The sequence below is a fragment of the Malaclemys terrapin genome, chromosome 14 (assembly GCF_027887155.1).
Source record: "Malaclemys terrapin pileata isolate rMalTer1 chromosome 14, rMalTer1.hap1, whole genome shotgun sequence".
Classification (NCBI taxonomy): domain Eukaryota; kingdom Metazoa; phylum Chordata; order Testudines; family Emydidae; genus Malaclemys; species Malaclemys terrapin.
In genome coordinates this window covers 20,102,818-20,113,687 of record NC_071518.1, presented here as the reverse complement: position 1 = coordinate 20,113,687, position 10,870 = coordinate 20,102,818, and positions in this window count along the sequence as shown.

The following is a 10,870-nucleotide window of genomic DNA, read 5'->3' as shown; positions in this document are numbered from 1 at the left end:
CCTTGGGTCACTGAGGCATGTGTTCCAGCCTTTGACTTCAATGGGAGCTATGCATGCACAGTGAAATACCCACATCTATTGCAGTAGCTGCAAAGTATTTGGAGGTTTGTCCTGTGTTATGTACACAACATATTGATAATTGTCATGGCAAGTGACACTATAGTGGAGACACTTCTGTCAGGAATTTTTCCAGCAGCTGGATACAGGATGGTGTGTGGTATTAAAGAATGAGGAGAGAAGGCAAATAAGGGCAAACTTGGCCTAATTAGGCCACTGGTAATTATGAGTCCATCAGATCAGTATAACTTATATTTCTAGTATAGCAGCAGTTGGACATCTTTGAACACACCAGTCAAAACCCTAAATTTCTATAAAGGGACAAAGTCAAAACTGGCAAGCCCAAAATTTGACATGCTGGTTTCTTGTATATCTGTTGAGAAAAAATTACCTAAGTACTGTGTTTTTTCCTTTAAATACTTCAATATTTCATGTTTTTTTTTTTAAAAAGTCCTAACAGCTCAACAGTCACAAAGAGCCCTACAATAACACACAGGTATGTGTAGCTAGTGGATGGCACAAAGGAGCTGGAAAGCAAACACATTTCATTTTCAAGGTCACAAAGAGTTATAAACAACACAGTGAAAAAATATATGAAAAATACCTTGACTGCGTCCTCTGAAAAAATATTTGAATGCAGTCCTTGTTTTTGCTGAGGATAATTTATGGATCATGCTGCATTGTGAATTTCAAGGCAGACTCAAAAGAAGCTCCCTCTCCTTCCCTCCCCCCCCCCCCAATCCAAAAAGGTTTGAGTGGATGGTAGTGCTGTGTAACTGGTAAACTCTCCCAACAATATCCTCTGGGCAATGGAAATTCTGCTTCCTTTTTAAAATAGAATTTTTTCGAAATACCAGAGTGGTAAATATTTATAAAGAAAATACCAGTTTCTGTGTTCAGCAACATCTAAGAGCTGACACCTTTCCTGCAAGCTAGTAGCATCTTAGAGCAAGAAGTAGTCTGGAGAGCAGCTGGATGACTATAGAGTGTGAATCATTTGTGCTAAATAATTTTCTCTGGTTAGAACCTCTGCACAGAATGTACTATGGGCCAGTGTTGATCATTAGGGGGCAAGTTGTGTTCCAGGACACAGCTTTTAAAAAGGGGTGGTAGTGCACCCCAGGGAATGTATTGTGTGGCTCAGGTAGTCTCAATTCTCTCCCTTCTTTCCCCCCATTCCCCTACTCCAGGGAAGTAGTAATTTTCTGCTGGCCTCTATTTAACCCCTCCCCTCCTCCGCCCCCCCCCCCCCACATACCTGCTCACAGTAGCTGGGTGGTAGAGGACGGAGGCAAGGCTCAGTCTATTCATTGCCCATCCCCCCTGCAGCCCATTTCCTGCCCTTAACCTGGTAGAGGGGGGAGAAGCACAAAGCACCCGCTAACACTGTGCAGCTGAACCCAAGGTCCACCTCGCCGGGGCAGTTACATGGGGGATGAGGGGGAGTCTCATTGCCCTTTAAGCTGCATAGTCCTGAATCTATCCCTAAACTATTTGCCAGCTGAAATGTCTATCTGTCCATGGTGTAGATGAGAATTTTTACTGGCACATCAGGTGTGAAAGAAAAACGCAGGGGAAAAGTGCTGGAGAGGCATAGCATATGTGGCACACGTTGCCAAGTGATGCTTAGCAACCTAACCTGGATAATAGCACTTTGCAATGCTGAGCATGCAGAGTGAATGACGTTTGCATGTATTACCAGGAAGAGATTAGATAACAAGACTAAAGAGCTGGAGAAACAGAAGGTAGTCCCAGAGCCAAATGCAGCCCTGAAGTCACTGGGCACAATTCCATTGCCTTCAACAGAGCTATGCTCACAACAGGGCTGGATTTGACCTTGAGTCTTAGCATTGTAAAATGTGTCAAATCTTCAGTGTGGAAGATGAAGTGGGGCACGTGAAGTTTGGTCACCCACAGGATTGTGATCAGAAGTTGAGGTAACAGGCATGGTTTAGTGATATCACCAGACTTTGGGACCCTTCTTTCTATTGGAAACAAATAAAAGCCACGTTTACAAAGTGTCCTCAACTGGGGTTGTAATTTTGTCAGATTTTTAGCTTCACAGCAAAATGAGGGCGCAGGCACAATCCATTGCAAACAAAAATGCTAGAATGTATGTATCTGCCCTGGATGGATTTATGGGGGCAAATGCTGATTTTCACCTGCAAATTCCGCATTGCAATGTCTATTCAGGAGGTGAGATTGCAGCTTGCGTAGGAACACCCAAACTAACTTTATTTGAACTAGCTCACTAAAAATAACAGTGTGGCTGCAGTGGCACAGGGCTAACCTACCCAGGCCCTGGATATGTGCTGGGATGGCTACTCCAGTTGGGATCACACCTACTGGGATGGAGCTGGGGTGGATACAAATGGATTTAAAAAAAATTTTTTTTTTCAAAATGTAAATTGGATTCTTTTATTTAAATAAACCTACTTTAAAATTAAATTTGAAGTTGATAATTATGTTGAGACCTAAATTTATTAAAATCTATAAAAATAATGTATACTAAATACAAAAAATAGTATTAAGCAGTACATGGTGGCTGCCAAATTTCAAAGAAAATCAGACCACTGCACTGGTGGAAGTTACTGGCTATACATCTGGAAAAAGAGTTTGCTGAAGTGCGAAACCAGCTTTTGATAGCAGTAGCCACTACTGCAGGTTCAGATAAAATATTTTCTTTGTTTCAGTTTAGTAATCTAATTACTTTAGAAAGCAATTTGGAGCAAGAGAAAGCAGGAAAGTTTGCTTTCTTCTTCCAGGCTCTGACTAATAAAGATCAAGTATGACCGAATGAGATCTACTGGTTCTAAAATTTGGAAGGGTATGATGACTGGAAACAATCAGTTCATTAACTACAGACAATTGCTTTGTTTAATAAGTCAGTTTTAAATTTAAAACATATTTTGATACATGTTTTTTTCTCATGCATTCAGCACTTTTAAGGGAGTTTTATTTAATGAAAATAAATGCTGTTTTTGTATATTGAATTGGAATTTCCATCCCAATAGTGCTTGACACAAATCACAAATAAAAAAGATCAATAAAATGTTTAAAAATTAAGGGTCTGGATAAATGTAAGTTAAACTATGTAATTGCTTAAATATATGTGTATAGATATAGTGTATCCTTCTAGTGAGCAATAAGAAGTACCAAATTTAGCGTAAAGGCTATATATCTAATTACAAAGCAACATGTTTTAAAGGTTACCAACTAATGAGAATCTACCTTTCCTCAGGAAAATAACTAAAAAGTACAAATGCAAAACATGATTAAAATCAATTATTTAAATCTAGGTTTCCTGTGTGTTGATTTAAATCATGATTAAAATTGGTGATTTAGACTCATAGACTCATAGACATTAAGGTCAGAAGGGACCATTATGATAATCTGGTCTGACCCCCTGCATACTGCAGGCCGCAAGACCCTTCCCTGGACTCTACCGTTGAAGTCCCCAATCCTGTGTTTTAGTAACTTCAATCGGCTGAGACCCTCCTGCTAGTGATCCCTGCCCCATGCTGCGGAGGAAGGCGAAAAACCTCCAGAGGCTCAGCCAATCTACCCTGGAGGAAAATTCCTTCCCGACCCCAAATATGGCGATCAGTAATACCCCGAGCATATAGGCAAGAGTCTCTAGCCTGACCCTTGTTGGCATTATGCTGTTCATGTACCATTGCTTGGTTTTCCTTGGCTACTATGTTTTATCATTAAACCATTCCCTCCATAAACTTATCCAACTTAATCTTAAAACCAGACAGGTCCGTCGCCCCCACCGTTTCCCTCGGAAGGCCGTTCCAATATTTCACCCCTCTGACGGTCAGAAACCTTCGTCTAATTTCAAGCCTAAACTTCCCCCCGGCCAGTTTGTATCCATTCGTTCTTGTGTCCACATTAGTACTAAACTGGAATAATTCCTCTCCCTCCCTTGTATTAACCCCTCTGATATATTTAAAGATAGCAATCATATCCCCCCTCAGCCTTCGCTTTGTCAGACTAAACAACCCAAGCTCCTCTAATCTCTTTTCATACGACAGGTTTTCCATTCCTCTGATCATCTTAGTCGCCCTTCTCTGCACCCGTTCCAGTTTGAGTTCATCTTTTTTAAACATTGGAGACCAGAACTGCACACAGTACTCCAAATGAGGTCTCACCAGCGCCTTATACAACGGAAGCAGGACCTCCCTATCTCTACTAGATATACCTCGCCTAATACATCCCAAGACCACATTGGCTTTTTTCACCGCCACGTCACATTGCCGACTCATAGTCATCCTGCGGTCCACAAGGACCCCTAGGTCCTTCTCCTCTTCCGTTACTTCTAACCAATGCGTCCCCATCTTGTAACTAAAATTGTTATTATTCGTCCCCAAGTGCATCACCTTACACTTTTTACTATTAAATTTCATCCTATTTCTGATACTCCAATTCACAAGCTCATTCAAGTCTCCCTGCAGAGTATCCCTATCCTCCTCCGAGTTTGCAACTCCTCCCACCTTCGTATCATCCGCAAACTTTATCAGCCCACTCTTGCAATCGGTCCCGAGGTCAGTTATAAATAGATTAAATAAGATGGGTCCCAAAACCGAACTTTGAGGCACTCCACTAGTAACCTCCCTCCAACCCGACAATTCACCCTTTAATACGACCCGCTGCATTCTCCCCATTAACCAATTCCCTATCCACCTCTGGATTTTCATATCGATCCCCATGTTTTTCATTTTAACCAATAGTTCCTCATGGGGTACTGTATCAAACGCTTTACTGAAATCCAGGTATATTAGGTCCACTGCATTTCCCTTATCTAATAAGTCCGTTACTTTCTCGAAGAAGGAGATCAGATTCGTTTGGCACGATCTGCCCTTCGTAAAACCATGCTGTAATTTATCGCATTTGCCATTAACTTCAAGGTCCTCAACTAGTTTCTCTTTCAGAATCTTCTCCAGCACCTTGCACACTACTGATGTTAAACTAACAGGCCTATAGTTACCCGGGTCACTTTTTTTCCCTTTCTTGAAAATAGGAACCACATTGGCTATTCTCCAGTCTAACGGGACTACCCCCGAGTTTACAGATTCATTAAATATAGTCGCTAATGGGCCTGCTATTTCCCGCGCCAATTCCTTCAATATTCTCGGATGAAGATCGTCTGGTCCACCCGACTTAGTCCCATTAAGGCGTTCTAGTTTTGTTTCTACCTCGGATGCGGTAATCCCCCATCCTGTATGCTCCTCTGTAACGGTGCTAGTATCCCTAATACCTTCATTGGCCTCATGAAACACCGATGCAAAATATTCATTGAGATATTGCGCCATGCCTAGATTATCTTTAATCTCCTCTCCGGCTATAGTCTTCAGCGGTCCCACTTCTTCTTTCTTTGCTTTCTTCCTATTTATATGGCTGTAAAACCTCTTACTATTACTTTTAATTCCCCTCGCTAAGTCCAACTCTTCCCGGCCTTTGGCCTTTCTCACTCTATCTCTACATTCTCTGACTTCACTAAGGTAAGTTTCCTTACTGATCCCTCCCCTCTTCCACTCTTTGTACGCTTTCTGTTTTTTCCTAATCGCCCCTTTCAGCCGGTCGCTCATCCAGCTCGGTCTAAGTCTCTTGCTTAGTAATCTTTTTCCCTTTTTGGGGATACAGGCCTCTGACAGCTCTTGCATCTTTAACTTAAAGTAATCCCAGGCTTCTTCTGCCTTTAGGTCCCTTAATACGTTTGCCCAATCCACTTCCCTTACCAGTCCCCTTAATTTGTTAAAATTGGCCTTTTTAAAATTATAAACCCTAGTCTTTGACTTAATTCTGGTACTCTTTCCATTTAGTTTAAAGCGAATTAGCTCATGATCACTGGAGCCCAAGTTGTCCCCCACTACCACTTCCTCAACAAGGTCCTCACTACTTACCAGAATCAAATCTAAAATGGCCTCCCCCCTCGTCGGCTCAGCTACCACTTGATAAAGGAATTGATCCGCAAGCACATCTAGGAACATCTGAGCCCTATTATTGCTACTAGCGTTTGTTCCCCAATCTATATCCGGGAAGTTAAAGTCCCCCATAATTACACAGTTTCTATTAGTATTTACCTCCCTTAATACATTAAACAATTCCTTATCCATATCCTGGGTCGATCCCGGCGGTCTATAGCACACCCCAAGCACTATCCCCGGAGAGGCTCTAGTAGTACTTTTACCCAGCTTGAGTATCGCCCAGACGGACTCTGTGTTATCTATTCCATCCACTATTATTTCTTTACAGCTTATTTCACTATTGACATACAATGCCACCCCCCCACCTTTACCTTTATCCCGGTCTTTCCTAAACAGCGCATACCCCTCCATACCTGCGTTCCAGTCGTGACTGCCATTCCACCACGTTTCAGTTATTCCTACGATATCCGGTTTCAATTCTCGGACCAAGAGCTCCAATTCCTCCATTTTATTACCTAGGCTTCTCGCATTGGTGTACAAACAGCCTAATGTATGTCGTTTAGCCTGTCTCCCATTACTAGCACTGTATGTTGCGGGCCTCTTTGTGTTAGTCCCCCCTGTCCCTCCTATGTCCAATCTCATCTCCCCGGCTATGTCTCCTCTTATTACACTCAGCTTTTCAATACCGGAAACTGGCGTGGAGATTAACTGTGCATCTCCCAACCATCTCCCCAAACTTCCTAGTTTAAAGCTCTTTTGATAAGATGAGCCAGCCTCCCTCCCAGAAGTCTATTTCCTTCCCTACTCAGGTGAAGCCCATCCCGCGAGAACAGGTGTCTGTCCCCGAAAGCCTCCCAGTGGCAATACATCCCAAAGCCCTCCTTATAGCACCACTCCCTTAGCCAACTATTTATCCTCACAATCCTATCAGCCCTTTGCTGTCCTTCCCTCGGAACAGGCAGAATCCCACTAAAGATAACCTGAGCCTCTATCTCCTTGAGAGTCTTCCCCAGCCTGGCATAATCTCCCTTGATTCTCTCTAACGAGAACCTAGCCGTGTCATTCGTTCCTACATGAAGGATTATCAAGGGGTTCTTACCTGCTCCTTTTAGGATCCTTTTCAACCGCAGGTCCACATCGCGTATCTTTGCACCCGGTAGACAGCACACCCTTCTGTTCTCCGGGTCCGCCCTGGTCACAGGCCTGTCCAATCTCCTCAGTAAAGAGTCTCCAATTACATACACCTGCCGTCGCCTGGCAACAGTGCGATCTAGTAATCTAGTCTCCGATCCCTCTAGTCCTGACCTGTGTCTGCTCCTATCTTCCCTTATGCTCCCCCTTATGCCTTCCTGTATCCTCTGGTGGCCCATAATTGGTGCTGTCTCCATCAACTCCTCCCCCCTCTCTCTCGGACTAGCAGCTCTTCTCTTCTTCCTCACCCTCCCACCTTCAGTCACCACCTGCTGCCCCTCTACCTCGTTATCCAAACACTCAAACCTATTCCTGAGTTCTATTCCCCCCTCACTGGTCCTCCTTTTCCTTGGCCTACTTCTCACAGTCACATGCTTCCACTTCCCTGGATCTCCTCCTTCCATTCCCCTCTCGCTGTCATCTACTACTGCCTCCTCCTGCACCCTAGAGCCTTCCCCTTCAGCCCCGCCGTGCCCATCCTCCATCAGCTGCTCAAACCCCTGCCTAAACTCCACCAGGGTCTCTACCTGCATCTCCAGCCCCTTAATCTTTTCCTCCAGTAACACTATAAGGCGACACTTCATACACACATACCTTTGTTCCGGGTCTCCTGCTAGGACTATATACATACCACAGCTTCCACATGCAGCCATCTGCATTCTGTCTGCTGCTGCTGCTTGGCTCATGGCTGCTGCAGTCTCTGCCCACAGCACCTGGGGACACAGAGCGCACGACACACCCCGCCCTCCTGCCTCCCCCTTTACCTCCTCCAATGAGAACTCCCTCTCAAACTCCCGTTAGCCGCCCTGTTGGCTGCCGCTGCTCGCAGCTGTACCGCTGCCTGGCTGGGCAGCCGCTTTTATGGGCCCCTTGATCAGCCAAGCCCCGCCCCCTGCTCAGGGCTCGGCGTCCGTCCCAGCACCCAGCCCCTGCCGGCCCCTACAAACAAACACACAAGAACACCCAAGAACACACAGGACAGATGCAAATACAGGTACCTTCTCCTCCAATGAGAACTCCCTCTCAAACTCCCCTGTTAGCCGCCCTGTTGGCTGCCGCTGCTCGCTTTGATTTAAATCAGTGCATGCTTGGGTGGTGCACTGACTTCCAGCCTTGACCTGTTTAGTGCAACTCGACCTGGTGTGATTCAGTGGAGACTGTCTCTGGGTTTACCAGTTAAAACTGCTGTCTGGAATACCACAAAGGATTGCTCTGAGTCTCAGTTTTAGTAAAATGCAGGATGTACACATGGCAAGCCCAATGCACCAGATGAGGGACCTACGAAGTGATGAATGTCTGTTTAGAGCCAGGCCACCAACTGAGAGACAAAACTTCAAAGATTTTATAGATGGATCCTATACCCAATACAAGAGAACAAATTAGAGGTATGTCTTCTTTGCTGTGTATTGACAGCAGTTCACAAACCTGCAGGATTTTGATTCATCAAAACTCATCAGCTCTGCTTAGCTTTAGTTTCTTGGTACAGGAAGTCAGATTTATTTTTATACCATGAAATCCACTTACAGCAAAGGAAATGGCAGTGAGTGAGGGAAATTCTAGAGCATAAGGATTAGTCAAGTCCCAGAACCCAGTTGTCATTATGAAGGCTCCATAGTGTAAGGTTGTGTTGAGTTTTGCACTTACATGTACAATTTAGCTTTGTTGCTGAACTGTTGTTCATGTCAGTTTAAGGTATTTTATAAGTCCTTGAAATATCTCCAATGTGAATGGACTTGTAATTGCAGCTTTGCAGTAAATTGTTGATGCTTTTCTCAGCCTGTGAACAGAGTGGTGAAAACATAGTATCCTTCTGTGACTCTTCACTTTACTCTGTTGAAGTAATCGAGGGTGCAAACTCTCTTAATTCGTGTTTTAATTAGAACAAAAAAGTAAATTCCTTTGTCACATCCATCTTTTCACTGGCTTCCAAGCTGCTGTAAAGCTAACTTCAAGGTTTCCCTTTTGGTTTATAAAATTTTAAATACTCTTGTAACTTTGTACTTAATTTCCCTCTCCTCAGTTGTACTTTCTGGATGCTGGAAGTGCTAAATACAGTGACAGAGCATTTTTCAACAGTCATCATGGCCCTATAACTATCAGTATTAAAGCACAAGAGACTGTAAATCCATTAAAAAACTTAATTTGAAGCCCAATTCTTGATCCAACTTTTTCTACCAGTAATATGCTCAGTTGTATTTACTGGAGTTTAAGGCATCTGGGTTTTGTTTTGTATGCAGGTGACTGTAATACCACCTGGGCTTTTTTATTAAATCAATAGAAATGGGTCTATTACTCAGCTCTAAACAACCCCATAACTTTGAGGTAGTTTATCCATCCCTAAAAAAATGTTGCTATTGAGGTATAAATGATACATAATTCTCTCTGTGGTCATGGCATTTCTTTTTGAGAAGTGAAAAATTAATATCCAGCTTATATGGATTTATATGTCAAGTAAGGGAAAAATTAGCATATTGTCAATAAAGAGAATATTAATAATAATATGGTAGAGGAGGAATCTAGCAATGTTTCAATTAGGATAGCAAATATCTTGGGATTGCAGTGGTCCTGAACACCACCGGTTTCATATTTCAATCTCTTTTGAACGCTATTCAGGGCCGGCTCCAGGCACCAGCCCACCAAGCTTGTGCTTGGGGCGGCACCTGGAGGGGGGCGGTGCGGTGCTCCGGCTCCGGCCGCCGGGGAGAGCGGGGCCACGGCCGGGGCTCGCCACCCTCTCCCTGGCGCTCTGGCCGCCGGGGAGAGTGGAGCCCCGGACGCGCTCGACGCCCTCCCCCCGGTGCTCTGGCCGCCGGGGAGAGTGGAGCCCCGGACGCGCTCGCCGCCCTCCCCCCGGTGCTCTGGCCGCCGGGGAGAGCGGAGCCCCGGCCGGGGCTCGCCGCCCTCCCCCCGGGGCTCCGGCCGCCCTCCCCTGAAAAGCCAGAGCTGGCCCTGACGCTATTCACTCTGTTCTATCAAATATCAAGAGATTCCTGACATGACTTTTTGTATCAAATTGGCTCCATTTCCCCACCTTTCCCCTTTTATTTAAAATATATCATGGTAAAAACTGGCTGACTAGGCTGATAGTTTGCTTTAAAATGATAACAAGAATGTTAAATTTGGACTAATAGGCCATTTTCTACCATCTTTAGGAACGCTAGGACAATGATGAACATTCTAAAAATACCGAAGACAGAAAGAGAGACAGAAGTCTGAGTAACAGAAGTTTTGATGTCATTTCCTTCACTTATTTAAAAAGATATGAAATCCATCTTAAATCATTAGATCTTTTTCTTTGGTGGAGCATGAAATTATCTTGCTGGTTGGGCATGTTGATTTTGACAGTCAGATATTTTATAAATTAGAAACTAACTTTAATGTAAAAAATTTTAAATATAATTTTGTTGAGATTATAAATGAAGCTGTTTGTGATCACTAAATAGAACATGCTGAAACAGCTTTCAAATGAGGTGATTTATGGATTAAAGATGGGCCCAAACTAAAACCCTGAATCTCTAAATTCAGCCTCCTGATTTTAAGCCCAGAAGGTTCTTATTTTTAAAGTATGAAAATGTAGCGGAATCAGGAAAGATTTCAGCCAAAAACAATTAACAACTGTGAGGCAATTGGTCCTTTAATTCTGATTTTCATTTCCTTAAACAAACAAACAAACAATCTAAGTGAAATCATGA